Source organism: Schistocerca cancellata, chromosome 2 (assembly GCF_023864275.1).
Source record: "Schistocerca cancellata isolate TAMUIC-IGC-003103 chromosome 2, iqSchCanc2.1, whole genome shotgun sequence".
NCBI lineage: Eukaryota > Metazoa > Arthropoda > Insecta > Orthoptera > Acrididae > Schistocerca > Schistocerca cancellata.
In genome coordinates, this window is record NC_064627.1 from 1,083,363,800 (window position 1) to 1,083,380,343 (window position 16,544).

Below are 16,544 nucleotides of genomic sequence, written 5' to 3' on the forward strand. Positions count from 1 at the left end.
TCATTGATTGTACTTGAAATAAGAATAAAAAGTAACTGTCCAATAACCCTTCAAAATATGACTGATTACATAATCAGCTGGGCCCTGAAGTGGGCCTGTCTTTCAATGCAAACAAGAGGCAACCATTATTATCAGCTGTGGGAACAATCTGGTCAATCTACAATCCATCCTCACTCACAAACAAACTGCACATTACTTTGGCGTCACTCTACTGTAGGTAACCTGTTTCACTTATAATAAATCTCATCAAACTGAAACTACAGACAACATAATAAGTCGATACTCTGTGCTACGTAATACCATAAGGTATCCGTGATGCAGTCAATGCTCATAGCTGCTGTGTAGCACTGTAATGTACCCATGCTGGATATCTTATGTTATTTCTGGGCACCAGCTTCTCATGCCATCTGTAAACTCAGTCTGATGATGGTTAGTATGACTGGAACAATTTCTGTTTTGGCCTGTTACTTTTTATCTTATTAGACACTATACATATTATGTATGTGTGTATGTGTAAGCTGTGAAAACAGGAGCAATGGGGCTGGGACTGATAGCAGCACATACCAGTGAATAACATCAGAACTTATTACTTCTTTATCATTCTTTTCAAGTTGTACCTTTCTTGTTCCATGGTTTGCCCTAGTACCATCTATATTGCAAGGACTGATCAGTGTGAAGAAGACTAGATACTTTTCTACCCTATCATTATCATCATAGGTGCAGCAACAAAACATCTCTCAAAACCAATAACCAGACTACTTAGCAAATCGTGACAGTACTCATGTAATTCTAGGAATTGTATCCTCTCTGCAGCAGCTTGAGCTCAGTGACTCAAATGTCTTGGTCAGCTTCAATGCAGTCTTTTGCTCAACCATGTCATGCTATATGAGTCACAGCAATCGATCAGTAAGAAATTCAAGAGCAGTATAGTGGACATCCTCATAAATGTATTAGCTTCCATCTACTGCCTATTCACTGGATAATACTACGAAGATACAGATAGTATTAAAATGGGAAGCCTCTCTTCAGCAGGTGCGCCTGATCTCTTAATGGAGGAAACTGAAGAGAAGATACTGAAGTCATTAGTACTGATTCCAGTTTGATCCTTGAGAAATGTTCATAGCATATTTGGATGGGATACATTACAAGAGAACCTTTGCCACTTTTAACTCCCTTCACCCTATTCCTAATTGTATTTGCTCCCATATTGTTGTCATCAGCAACTGCAGTATAAGGTAGGACAGGGAATAACTAACCACATGGCTCTCACCATTTTGGATAAAAATGCCTTGTCAATAAGTTACAGTACATATACCAGTTTTCTTTAGAAATGGGTACCCTAAACCTGAAATGGAAAAATTGGTAGAAGTTGACCTTGTGGAAGGTCAATTTGGGTTCCTCAGATATGTAGGAAAATGAGGCAATACTGACCCTACGATTGATATTAGTAGATAGGATACAGAAAGATAAACCTACTTTATAATCTGTAGATTTAACAAAGCTTTTGAAAAAGTTGATTGGACTACACTCTTTGAAATTCTGAGGGCAGCAGGGATAAAATACAAGGAGCAAAGGTTTATTTACTATTTGTACAGAAACCAGCATGCAGTTATATGAGTCAAAGAACATGAAATGGAAGCAGCATGTAACATTATCCTATCTACCTGTGCTAATATACCTGTAGTAGCTGCACCTCCATTGAATCTAGCTGAAAAGTAAATGGCGAAAGTAGGCTATATCAAATGATGTTGTCCACACCAGAGTGTGCTTTGATGTTAAATAACCTATTGTTTATTGCCATATCAAGTCTCATTTACTAAAATCTATGCGCAGATAAAGAGCAAGACACATACTGTACTCAACTTCCAGCATTGTGGTAGTTGTCTAGTTATTTTGATTATTTATAGACAATTTTGTTCTATTGCATCTAAAAGTTGGCAATTGGGAATCTGTTTACATAGAAAAAATGATAGCAACATTTTATATCACTGGTATTTTGCAATTAGCACAGTTTCTGGATAGTCTAATTATACATATGAGTTCCAATTAACTAAAAGAATGTAATGGATAATAAAGTTAAGCTGGCTAAGCCCTGAGTTGATATTCAAGCTTTTTGGTACTGTGCACATCATAAAATAGCACTATTGAAGATATTTGGAAAAAAAATGGGGAACTGGAAAGAATCCACTTGCTTTGTCACAAGTGTTTGAAAAGGGAATGAGACAGGCTTGTAACTTACCCCCAATGTTATTTCATCTATATAATGAGCAAGCAGAAAAGGAAACCAAGGGGATATGAGGAGAGAGAATTAAAGTTCAAGGAGAACAAATTAAATCTTCAAGGTTTGCTAGTGACACTTTAATTCAGTCAGAGGTGACAATGGATTTGGAAGAGCAGTTGGACAGAATGGACAGTGTCTTGAAAAGAGGTTATAAGATGAGTATCAGCAAAAGTAAAATACATGTAGTGGAATGTAGCCAAATTAAATCAGGTGAAGCTGAGCACTTAGATTAGGAAATAGGCATTAAAATTAGTAGATGATTTTTGCTAGTTGGGCAAGAAAATAACATGATGGCCAAAGTAGAGAGGTCATGAAATGCAGACTGTCAATAGTAAGAAAGATGTTTGAAAAATAGGAATTTTTAAAATCTAATACAAATTTCAACAATGTTAGGAAAAGGAGAGATTGCTATTTTCTGTAAAGATGACATGTTGAGTTACAGACAGTCACAATAAAAAGACTGTTACACATAGAGCTTTTGGACAACATCCCTCACACCCATTGTCTTGACTCTATTGAATATGACCTCTACCACTGTCCTTCTGACTCCAGACCCGCTACCTCAATCCTCATACACCTTACTAAATGAAGGGAAGTATTCAAACAAATCCAAGGCACAGCCATGATCACCCACATGGCACCCTCAGATGCCATCTTGTGTATGGGCCATCTAGAGGAAACCCTCCTAGCTTTCCAAAACCCCAAACTGCTGGTATGCTTAAGATTCATTGATGATACATTCATCATCTGGACTCAGGGCCAAGACACCTTGTCCTCATTTCTTCACAACTTCAACAAGTTTTCTCCCATTCACTTCACTTGTTTCTCTTAACCCAGCATACCAGCTCCCTGGACATTCTAGGGATGGCATACCAGCAGTGACAAGAACTCCCTTGCCCAGTATTCTGAAGTTCTCATAAAGTCCTCCATAGATAGGCACTGTCCCCCAGAACTAGTCAACAGACAGATTTCCCTTGCTGTATCCCCACAAACCCCAATCTTCCCACCACCACTAAGATTCAGCTTTGTCACACAATACCACCCTGAACAAGAACAACTGAATGACATCCTCCATCAGGGCTTTGATTACCTATCACCGGGCCCTGAAATGAGGGACATCCTATCCAAGGTTCTTGCCACTCCTCCTGAAGTGGTGCTCTATCACCCACCCAATCTCCACAACATCCTAGTCCACTTCTAAAGCACTCACAATCCCAACCCCTTGCCACATTGACCTTGTTCCTATGGAAGAACCAGGTACAAAACCTCCCCAGCCACCCACCCAGCACTTCCTAATCTAGTCTTGTCACAGTCTTATCCTACCCCATCACAGGCCAGGCCACCTGTGAACACAGCTATGTCATACACTAGCTATGGTGCAGTCTTCACACACTTTTTAATTTGATACAACTACTAACCAGCTGTCGACCAGGATGAATGTCCTATGCAACACTGTTTCTGAGAAACACAAGTGGACCACCTTTTGGTACAACATGCAGCTGAACATAATATGCTTGACTTCAAAGGTTGCTTCACAACCCAAGCCATCTGGATTCTCCCCACCACCACCACCAGCTTTTCTGAACTGTGCAGGTGAGAATTATCCATAAGATATATTCTCCACTCCCAAAGTTATCCCAGCCTCGGCCTATGGTAACCTACTGTCACCACACCCTTGCTTATGTGATTATGGACGTGTTTTCTTTTCTGAAGAAGGCTTTGGCCAAAAGCTCACAGTGTAACAGCCTTTTCATTGTGCCTATCTACAGCTCTGTGGTCATCTTTTACAGTGAGTAGCAGTCTATCCTTTTCTTAATACTGCTGATACTCCTTTGAAAGCCTTTACTGAAGGTATTTGACAGAAGTGTAGCCTTGTATATAAGTTAAATGTGAATAATAACTAGTTCAGGTGGGAAGAGAATACAGGCTTTTGAAATTTTATGTTAAAAAAGAATACTGATGACTAGATGGGTAGATCAACTAACTAATCAATGTTTACTGAATCAGAACAAGAAATTTCTGGCACAACTTGATTTAAAAAAAAGGGATCAGCTTATAGGCCATATCCTGTGACATCAATGAATAGTCAGTTTGGTAATTTAGGGAAGTTAGGGGGGACAGTAAAACTCATAGAGGCCAATACATTAAGCAGATTGATATGGGTGTAGACCGCAGCAGTTATTCAGAGATGAGGAAGCTTGTGCAGGACAGTTAGCATAGAGAGCTGCACGATGCCATTCTACATACTAAAGACCTTAACGACATGAAGCATGAAATCAAGTGCATTTCATATCTACATCTACACTCTGCAATTTTAGGGTTTCTTCCTGTTCCATTCACTTATGGAGTGCTGGAAGAATGATTGTCAGAATGCCCCTGCGAGAGCTGTAATTATTCTAATCTTATGCACACAATCCCTATGTGTTTTAATTGTAAGATATACTTTGACCTGTCCAATATCTGATGTGCTGTACTGTACATGTAAGATTTACTGGACCAATAAATACAATACAATACAATACAATACAATATGTAAGCGATACTTAGGGGATTGTAGTACAACCCTAGAATCATCATTTAAAGCCGATTCTTGAATTTTTTTAAAAGACTTTCTTGAGATAGTTTACATTATCTTCAAAAGTCTTCCAGTTCAGTCCCTTCAATATCTCTGTGACTCTCCCATGGATCAAACAAACCTGTGACCATTCATGTTGCCCTTCTCTGTATATGTTCAATAACCCTTGTTAGTGCGATTTGGTTCAGGTCCCACACACTTGAGCAATGTTCTTGAATCAGTCACACAAGTGATTTGTAAGCAATCTCTTTTGTAGACTGATTGCATTTCCCAAATATTCTACCAATAAACCGAGGTCTACCACCTGCTTTGCCTATGACTGAACCTATGTGATCATTCCATTTCATATCCCTGTGAAGTCCTACACTTAGGTATTTGTATGAGTTGGCCAATTCCAACAGTGGCACAGTGATATTATAGTCATAGGATATTATATTTTCTCATTTTGTGAAGTGCATGATTTTACATTTATGAACATTTGAAGCAAGTTGTCAACCTTTGCAGCACTTTGAAAGCTTTGAAATCTTATCAAGATCTGACTGAATATTTATTTGGCTTCTTTCTGATAGTTCTTCATTATAGATAAATGCTTCATCTGCAAAAAGTATGAAGTTACTATTAATATTGTCTGCAAGATCATTAACATACAACACGAACAGCAAGGGTCCCAGCACATTTCCCTGGGGAACATCTGAAGTTACTTCTATATCTGACAATGACTGTCCATCCAAGATAACATGCTGCATCCTCCCTACTAAAAAGTCCTCAATCCAGTCACAAATTGCCCTTGATACCCGAGTATGATTGTACTTTTGACAATAATCGTAGGCATGGTACTGAGTCAAATGCTTTCTGGAAATCAAGAAATACTGCAACTACCTGATCCAAAGCTTGGAGTATGTCATGTGAGAGAAGTTCTCTACACAGTGACTGTATACCATGAAGGTTACATCCCATTATGAAATGTTCTACTGGGTAAATATCTATCCAGTGCTTGGTCAACTGTTCTTTTGAACTTGGTGCACAGATCCTCTTCATGCTTGTGCCCTGTGCTGCAAGTTTCAAGATCCTCACTGAGGAATGACACTACTGATTTTTTTTACCTAGTTTACTGAATGTATCTACTTTTCTGCCTGTTTTAGTTGTCCTTTGTACTTTGTTAATCATTGTTGCCACAATTGTGTCATGCTCACTGGTATCAGTTTCAATGTGGACATCCATAAAAGGGCCAGGTCTATTTGTTGCCATTAGATCCATCAAGTTCTAGGTAGTTTTCAGAAAAGGCATTTAGTAATGTTTCACAGGATAGAACACTGGTTAAGTGAGGGAAAGATAATTGGCAAGAAGAGAACCTGGAAGTCAAGTTTTTATACTTTGCTAGCACAACATCCTCTAAAGTTGCCATAATATAAGGGGAATAAATAATGTTTCTGCCCCCAGCTAACCACATGCAAGCACAACACATTATCTTAGAAGTGCAGTTTGGGTTTTGATACAGGAATTCCATGAGATGTAACTTCTTTGGCTAATGGAGAAAGTGGTGTGTGTAACAGGGTGCCCGAAATTCATCAGAGCTCTTCCTTCAACATCTCCCATGCTTTTGACAGCATGTAACATGATATTCCTCTCTTCATAGTCTTTAATCATGGTGGGGTCTGTGTGTCACGCATCCCTCTCCCTCAAACATACCAGCGAGGATGAACATTCCATAAGCATGCCTAGTATGGGGTTCCTCAGATACATCAGTGCAGGTGTGCCGCAAAGGTCAGTGCAGGACTCATCCTCTTCTCTATTTTTATCATCGATAAGACAGCTGCAAACTGTATGCAACTTGGACTGTATGCAGATGATATGGAGCATGAACATCCAACAGCTCACTCGAAGCCTCCAGGATGTGATTGATTACATAATTGGGTGAGTCCTAAATTGGACTTGGCTTTCAATGCAAACAAAAGTCAAACATTAGTATCAACTGTGGGAACAACCTGGCAAACCTATATTCCATCCACATTCATAAAAACCCAATGCGATGAAGCAGAGGTGCACATTACTTCAGCATCACAATGGATACCCAGTTGATGTGGCAGCAGCATGTCCAGGAACTGCAACAGAAAGATTGGATCACCTATATGCACTGACAGCCCCAACACACACAGTACCAAACACCTAAGTGATCCTCCACAATTCTTGGTGAATACTGTGGATTCTTATATCCATCTCTTACAATGGGCAGAGAACCAAAGTACTGCAGTTGGCTCGTCAAGGAACTTCCACACTACACAACTGTAGCAACTCATAGATTTTTAACACCTAAGGAAGCATTTTCAGGAGACTGCACAGTTCTTTTATGAGAAGTCAGAGCAATCCCAGAACCATAAAAATTCTACCACATGGCCACAAAAACCATTGAACAGCAATACCAGATATGCATACCTGCTGACATGATATTCAGCGTCTGAAGAATAATGAAAATTAAAGGAATCATAATAAAATGGAAAGAAATGTAAAGCATAAATCACCACGTAAATGAAATGGGAAGAAAAATCATAAAGTTGTAGTGACCAACACAACTTGAACATACTAACAAAGAGGGACCCAGTGCTCCAGCCAAAATCCTCATCTTGTTCCATTCAATTAGAGATGGTCTTTGGCTTTGCTGAATGGACATTTCTCACCCTCCTTGGAAATGTGATAAGGCACACAATAGCCAAACAACAGACACAGTCAAGGAGCACCTGTTGTATCCATATGTCTTACAACAACAAAAAATCTGTCACAATTGGACACTGGCTCTCCGAAGACATCAAATGAATTAATATGCCACAAATTTGCTTATCCAGGCAAAAACTTAAAGTGTGTGTGTTATGAAACATTCTGTGGAGATTCATGTTACAGCCAATTTAATAAACTGAGCCATGAGATCCTTGTTGAGCAACACCCGAAAATCTGGCTTAGGTCTTCTTAAAGCAGGACTACAGGCAACAGAATCTGATGCAAATGTGACAGCCATGGGAACATTCTAGAAGCGTCTTATTGTCAAGATCTGCAAGTGCGGTCATCTTGAATGTGGTTGAACCACAAGATACGTGGGTTGTACCAAAAGTATAGCTCCCAATGAGCTACAGCCTCCAGGGAAGGCGCTAGGCTAAATCTGACAACAGTGCTGTGGGCAGTGGTTCCCCCACTCTTGAGCCCGCCCATCTGTGATTTGCTATGTCACTCAATGTTGACTTGGCAGCCATCAGAGATGGATGTGTTGATTGCTGCTCCCACCAAGTGCAAGGTTCAAGCAGTAATCCGGTTTCTCCACACAAGGAAGTTACCGCCCCTGGAGATTTATCGGCAACTGACTGAGGTTTATGGTGAAGAGTGCATATCCATTCAGCTTGTCCACAAATGGTGCAGGGCTTTTTCTGAGGGTTGCATGGAAGTTCACAATGAAGAATGGGAGTGGAAGACCGCCAGTTTTGGATGTGATTGTCCAGAAGATTAACAGTGAGCTACTCAAGGATTGGAGGGTCACTGACCATGAACTTGTTGAAAGCGTTTCTGAAGCTTCCCATGACATAATTGAAAAAACTTTAACAGAAGTATTGGGCTATCGCAAAGTGTGTGCTTACTGGGACCCCGGATGCTGACTGATGGACACAAGGAGCAACGCCTTGACTGTGCTCACAAGTTTCTTCAACAATGTGAGGGGGGAGGCAACAAGGAGAAGTTGTTGGACTCTGTCGTCGTGGGAGATGAAATTTAGGTGTATCATTGCATCCCAAAAACAAAACAACAATCTCATCAGTGGTGTCACTCCAGTTCACCGCCACCAAAGAAATTCAAAAAAATGCAGTCAGCGGGAAAGGTTATGGCGGCTGTGTTTTGGAATTGGAAGGGGTATGCCTCATCAATTTCATGCAGCCTGGGATGACAATAAACTCAGACAGATATGGTGAAACACAGACCACCCTCCAGCGAGCAATCCATAATCACTGGAGAGGACAAGTGATGGAGGGGGTAGTGCTTCTTCACGACAACGCTCGATCCCACGGAGCTTTTGAAAAAATTTTGGTGGACTGTTATGCCCAATCCCCCGTACATCCCGGACTTATCCCACAGTGATTATCACCTCTTCCACAAGCTAAAGGAACACTTAGGTGTCAAACACTTGAAGAGCAACGATGAAGTCTGAGCAGAGGTCACATGCTTCCTAAACAGTTAGGCAGGTGACTGGTTCGACTTAGGGATACAAAAGCTGGAGCACCACCTTCAAAAGTGTGTCAAAAAAATGGAGACTATCCAGAATGAGATTTTCACTCTGCAGTGGAGTGTGCGCTGATATGATACTTCCTGGCAGATTAAAACTGTGTGCCCGACCGAGACTCGAACTCGGGAGTTCGAGTCTCGGTCGGGCACACAGTTTTAATCTGCCAGGAAGTTTCAAATGGAGACTATGTTGAAAATTAGACAAAAGTGTAAGCTTTTCAATTATGTATAAATTAATAACAATAAACAATGTTTTCTGTTCGTAAAAAATATGGGAACCTTACTTTTGGTACAACCCTCATAATGCAAAGTTATATAAACTAAAAATACACTACTGGCCATTAAAATGCTACCCCAAGAAGAAATGCATATGATAAACAGGTATTCATTGGACAAATATATTATACTAGAACTGACATGTGATTACATTTTCACGCAATTTTGGTGCATAGATACTGAGAAATCAGTACCCAGAACAACCACCTCTGGCCATAATAACGGCCTTGATACACCTGGGCATTGAGTCAAACAGAGTCCGGATGGCGTGTACAGGTACAGCTACCCATGCAGCTTCAACACGATACCACAGTTCGTCAAGAGTGACTGGCATGTTGTGACGAGCCAGTTGCTCAGCCACCGTTGACCAGATGTTTCCAATTGGTGAGAGATTTGGAGAATGTGCTGGCCAGGGCAGCAGTCGAACATTCTCTGTGTCCAGAAAGGCCTGTACAGGACCTGCAACATGCGGTCATGCATTATCCTGCTGAAATGTAGGGTTTCACAGGGATCGAATGAAGGGTAGAGCCACAGGTCATAACACATCTGAAATGTAATGTCCACTTTTCAAAGTGCCGTCAATGCGAACAAGAGGTGACCGTTGTAACCAATGGCACCCCATACCATCACGCTGGATGATATGCCAGTATGGCGATGGCAAATACACACTTCCAATGTGCATTCACCGCAATGTCGCCAAACATGGATGTGACCATCATGATGCTGTAAACAGAACCTGGATTCATCCGAAAAAATGACGTTTTGCCATTCGTGCGCCCAGTTGCATTGTTGAGTACACCATCGCAGGTGTTCCTGTGTGTGATGCAGTGTCAAGGGTAACCGCAGCCATGGTCTCCAAGCTGATAGTCCATGCTGCTGCAAACGTCGTCAAACTGTTCGTGCAGATGGTTGTTGTCTTGCAAACGTCCCCATCTGTTGACTCAGGGATCAAGACGTGGCTGCACGATCCGTTACAGCCATGTGGATAAGATGCCTGTCATTTTGACTGCTAGTGATACGAGGCCATTGGGATCCAGCACGGCATTCTGTATTACCCTCCTGAACCCACCGTTTCCATAGTCTGCTAACAGTCATTGGATCTCGACAACTCGAGCAGCAATGTCGCGATATGATAAACTGCAATCGCGATAGGCTACAATCCGACCTTTATCAAAGTCGGAAACGTGATGGTATGCATTTCTCCTCCTTACACAAGGCATCACAACAACATTTCACCAGGCAACGCCGGTCAACTGCTGTTTGTGTATGAGAAATCAGATGGAAACTTTCCTCATGTCAGCACGTTGTAGGTGTCGCCACCGGTGCCAACCTTGTGTGAATCCTCTGAAAAGATAATCATTTGCACATATCAGCATCTTCTTCCTGTCGGTTAAATTTCATGTCTGTAGCATGTCATCTTCATGGTGTAGCAATTTTGATGGCCAGTATTGTATATACAAAGTCAAACAATGGAAAATTCAGGATGGAATGTAGCAATATTATGAAAAGGATAGTTGTTACTCACAGAGATGCTGAGTCACAGATGGGCACAACAAAAAGACTGCCAGAAAGTGGGCTTTCAGCCAACAAGACCTTCATCAAAAATAGACAACATACAGACACACACACACACTCATGCAGAAGCAACTCACACACCCATGACCACAATCTCTAGCAGTTGAGAGATTGTGATCGTACATGTGTGTGTGTGTGTGTGTGTGTGTGTGTGTGTGTGTGTGTGTGTGTGCTTTGTCTATTTTTGATGAAGTCCATGTTGACCAAGAGCTCACTTTCCAATATTGTTTTTGTTGTGCCTATCTGCAACACAGCATCTCTCCTATATGGTGAGTAGCAACTATCCTTTTAACAATATTGCTAAAAATATATACAAGATCTCAGCTGATGATGACAACATATCAGCATTCTCATCTTCAGAAAATACTTTTGAATATGAGAACATTTCTCATGGACCTTCTTAGAGAAACAAAAATTAATTCTCAGTGGCCATTGTTACAGTTGATAGTATCCCTAACAACAAACTTGTAAATAGGAGCAAACCAGTGTTTACCAGCTGTGGTTCTGTCTATCTTAGGACTATCAGTCATAACAATGAAGCAAATCTGGTACTGCCCCAAGCATTGCTGTTATACTTCTGTTGCTTACTCTGTCATCATACTGTTACAATGCTCAGGACGCAATCTGTCATGACTTGAGGGAAGATAAGAGAGTCATAAGAGATATTTGACCCTAAATGTCCATTTGATTTAATTTTTTTGGTCCAGTTTTATCATACAACACAACTTATACAAAAAAAATGGAAATGAGCGTGCATCATTGTGGGCCAGGAGTTCCTCATTTGGGGAAGTTTTGCCGCTGAGGGCAAGTACTTATTGCATTTGACGCCACATTGGGTGACTTGCATGATGGAGATGGGGATGAAATGATGATGAGGATTATACAATACCCAGACCCTGAGTGGAGAAAATCCCCTGCCCCGGCCAGGAATCAAACCCTGGCTCCTTGGCGCGGCATTCCGTCGCGCTGACCACTCAGCTAACGGGGGCGGACACAACTTGTACAGTTGATATTGGACAGGTCAAAATGAACATAAAGTTATATTTAGTATCAGCAAAAAAGAAGTTAATAGAAGCAGGTAGGTATTTTTATAATCTAAATTTATCAGGTGCAATGATACATAGTATCAGCAAAATAGTAGGCAAATTACAATTTGATGCCCATTCTTACAACCTAATTTTTAAAGTAACATTCATTTTATGTATTCAGCAATTATTTTACAGAACAGAAACAGTGCTTTATTAGAAATGCCTTCAGCTTCATTTTAAATATTGAGAAGCTAGCAATTTTTATTTTGTGTGGTTTTTACTGTGTAGTATGACATCAATGTTAATTATGCTCCTCTGATAGGATGTTGTGCTGAATATGATTCATGTATATTTCGTTTCCTCTGATATAGTAGTTGTGTACATTCTTGTTCTGTAGTAGTTCCTTGTTTTCAAGAGACATTTCCAAGAGAAAAAGACAGTTTCATAAATGCATAAGTCTGGAACATTCAGAACACTGATATAAGTAAAGTGAAATTTACAGGTCTCCATCTTCCTAAGCCAACTAATTACTGGTATTCAAAAGATATTATTGGTAGTGGTAATATCTTAACAGTAACTCCACGATACTGCATGTGTATACAGTAACTTGATTAGGGTACTCCCTAACGATTTGATCTGGGAACACTATATATGAATGAAAGAATGGTAATCAATGCATATCATTCTCTACATATACACTCTGCAAATTACTGCAGAATGCATGGCAGAGAGTGCTTTTTATCTATGTTAGTATCTACCTATTTCATTCTATTTGCACATGGAATTGGAGAAAAATGACTGCACGTACATGTGCACACATCCTAATCCCTCATCTTGTTTTCATGATCCCTGTGTGAGGCATATGATGGAAGCACAATAATACTGCATCCTTTACTCTTGTGACCACATCCTGGTTATCAGTCGACAATGTGATATTGTATCAAACACTTCCTAGAAATTTGGGAAGCAAGAAACTATCTGTTCACCTTGTAAGTTTACAGGGATGTCTGAACAGTGCCTCATATGCCTTCTTCTTAATCCAAACTCCAGTTTATAATTAATAGGTACTTCAGGTGAACATCAGATAACTTAACACAACACCATCAAAATAAATTTTCATTTTATACAGGGTCGAAGAGAGGAACTGAATGCTTTTTAAACCTGTCATACTTGGCAGGAGGTGGGGTATTGACCTTGGATGACCTCTGTTGGATGGATCAGTTGCATGGAGTGATTGAGATAGAACATGCAAGTTTCATGTTGAGCAGTTTTTCTGAAATAATAATTCTGTAGTCTGTTTAATGTCTTTTCCATCGAAATTTTAATGTCAAATGTTGAGATGCAGTTCCTGATCAAAACACCCTACTCTGATTTGTTCAGTCATTTAGAAGTATTGGATTTGTCATGAAGGAAAATACCACCTGATCTTCCCCATTCAGTCCAACCTCTGGAAAATGTAGACAGAGTGATAAGGGCAGTTCTTGCTGGTCCGAAATGATCCGTTAGGAAACAGGCTTAGTGCTGGATTTTTGACATCGTTCACTTCATCATATCTTACATGATGAGCTCACATTTCACCCGTACAAAATACTGATCATCAAGCAGCTAAGTAAAAGGACTTTTGTGCAGCGCAAAAAATTTCGTGGTATAATGGATACCATTCTTACGGAAGATGTAGACATCCTATTAATGAAGAGTGTCTAAGCCCATTTTCAATTGGATTGTTATGTTAATGTATATAACTGTTGGCATTGTGAATCAAAGAACCCACATGAACAGCACCAAAAACCTCTCCACAGCTCAAAAGTACCAATGTGATGCAGGGATTGTTGGTCCCTACTTCTTTGAAGAGGGGGGAAACACAGTTACTGTGACATCAGCAGACTACATCACTATGTGTTTAGAACTGGGTGAACATGAGACAGATGTGGTTCTGACAGGATCATGCCACAGCCTACAATGTAAGAGCATCCATGGAAGTGATTTGACAAATGTTTCCTGGACATGACATTTCATAGTTGGGTGACATTTCTTGGCCCGGCTGCCCTCCCAATCTATCAATTTGTGATTTCTTTTTGTTGGGCTGCCTGAAATCTAGAGTGCATGTGAACAAGTCCCACACATTTGATGATATGAAAATTTTTGTTTGTCGAGAAGCTGAAGCTGTGTTGCATGAAAAGTTGGAGAAAGCTGTGCAGAGTGTTGAGTAGAGGCTCCAAATTTGCAGCCAACAAGAAGGACATAATGTTAATGACATTATACTATAGAACTATTTAATGTATGTTGATTACAAAACTAAAAATATTATTATTTCATGTAAACCTTTTTTTTACCTAAAACAGTTTCAGTTATTCTGCATTGAAAAACGTGTTTCCTTTGCTCCTCCCTGCACATAATGATCAACTTCTAACTTCATACTTGTAACACAGCACATCAGTAAACCTCATAGACTTTGAGGAGTCTAACAAAAAGTAACAAGTAGTAATAATATAGTGTCCATGCTAAATAAACGCTTATTTGAATATTTACAAAATCGACTGTTCTTACAGTAAGAGTTATATGTGGTGTGAACTCAAGAACATCTTGCAGAAGCCTGTTTACGGAACTACCGTATTTACTCGAGTCTAAGGCGCACTCGAATCTAAGCCGCACCTGAAAAATGAGACTCGAAATCAAGGGAAAAAAAATTTCCCGAATCTAAGCCGCACCTGAAATTTGAGACTCGAAATTCAAGGGGGGAGAAAAGTTTTAGGCCGCATCTCCAAATCGAAACAAAGTTGGTCCACTGTAATATGAGACAATTTAGGTCGAATGAATGACGATACAGCTACAGTAGTTTGGTTCGAGTCATAAGCTTAGCAGTTAAGCTTTACCAGGTAGCCATTGCTTTAGCCATTGCTATGCGTCAGGCGCTCCGTCCGTATTTATACAGGTACCCTTCCTTTTTCACGTGCTTCGTCTGGTTTGAATTGATTGCTTATTTTTCTTTGATCTGATAAGCGCAGTTTTCTTTGTTATAGGTGTTTACGTCACTCTACGCTGAATATGCATTACTGTACTGTGTCATGCATTGTTTGTCGTACTCTGATACTGCGTGTTTACGGCCTGTCGCCGATCGCGGCATGGCTTGCTGTGCGCACTACCGCCGCTTACAAATAAAAAAAAAAAAAGAGAGAGAGAGGAATCGACTCACTAGCGAAACAATGGCAAGAGACTGCTACTTGTTGTTACTTACACTGCTGCTTTCTTTGATAATGATGCCGGCCGCGGTGGCCGAGCGGTTCTAGGCGCTTCAGTCCGGAACCGTGCGACTGCTACGGTCGCAGGTTCGAATCCTGCCTCGGGCATGGATGTGTGTGGTGTCCTTAGGTTAGTTAGGTTTAAGTAGTTCTAAGTTCTAGGGGACTGATGACCTCAGATGTTAAGTCCCATAGTGCTCAGAGCCATTTGAACCTTTTTTTTTTTTTTTTTTTTTTTTTTTTTTTATAATGATCAACAAGAACCAAATAATAGACTGCGTATGATAGAAAATGTTCTGAACGAGAGTTTAGCGAAAATTTTTCTCCGTTTGAAAATCTTTGCAGGCACCTCTTTAGTACATTATATTCTGCACAGAAATTAGAGTCATCTTAGATTTAAAAATCTAGTCAATTGCCTCGCTTCATTTCTGACTGTATCACTGTTTAGCATAAGAATAATACGAATATAAACATGACATGATATGTATATTCTTCCGCGTTTGCTGTTGTCTCACTCTAGTTTTGTGGTTTATTCCGCAGACAGGATTTAAATGAGATAGCAGCAAACATGAAACAATACATGGCAAAATGTTTATATTCGTATTATTCTTATGGTGACGGAATACTGCATGTGATTCACAATTTATAAAAGTTCCTATTAGCAACCATCTCTTCTCACAGATAGGAAAAAATTCAGAACATAGAGTTGGCCATATTGACAAACATCCTAAACATTCTTGCCAGTCGGGTTTTCGTAGTACATTGAAATGCTGCTACATTCGAAGATGAACAATACAAAATTTGTATTTACTTCGTTGGATAATGTATGAAAATGCAGTGGTCAAAACTCGGCGCGGAGAAAAAAAGCTTGTCTTCCACCTTTTTTTTTTAATTTATTAACTGACGCAGAGATTTTGGCGCCAGTATTTATCTTTGTGCCTACAAACCATGCCTGTGTAGCGATATATATATTCGACGGCAGAATTAAGTTGTGGCGGCACCCACCGACATTTTTAAAAACTTCCGCTTGCTTTACACTCGATTCTAAGACGCAGGCGGTTTTTTGGATCACAAAAACAAAAAAAAAAAGTGCGGCTTAGATTCGAGTAAATACGGTAGGGATACTTAACTACTGCTTCCCAATATATTTATTCCTCAATGAAATTTGTCATTAAAAACACACCACTTTTTCAAACCAACAGCTCAGTTCAAGGAATCAGTACTAGAAATAAGAATAATCTTCACAAGGATTTAAAGTCACTTACTCTTGTACAAAAGGTGTACATTATTCAGGAACATACATTTTCAATAAC

The 16,544-nt window shown here is 40.0% G+C and overlaps 1 protein-coding gene across 2 annotated transcripts in view; it reads left to right on the forward strand.

The window, feature by feature from the left end:
- Positions 1–16,544, forward strand: part of LOC126163087 (uncharacterized) — a 111,302-nt gene that overhangs the window by 43,464 nt on the left and 51,294 nt on the right. The window lies entirely within an intron of this gene.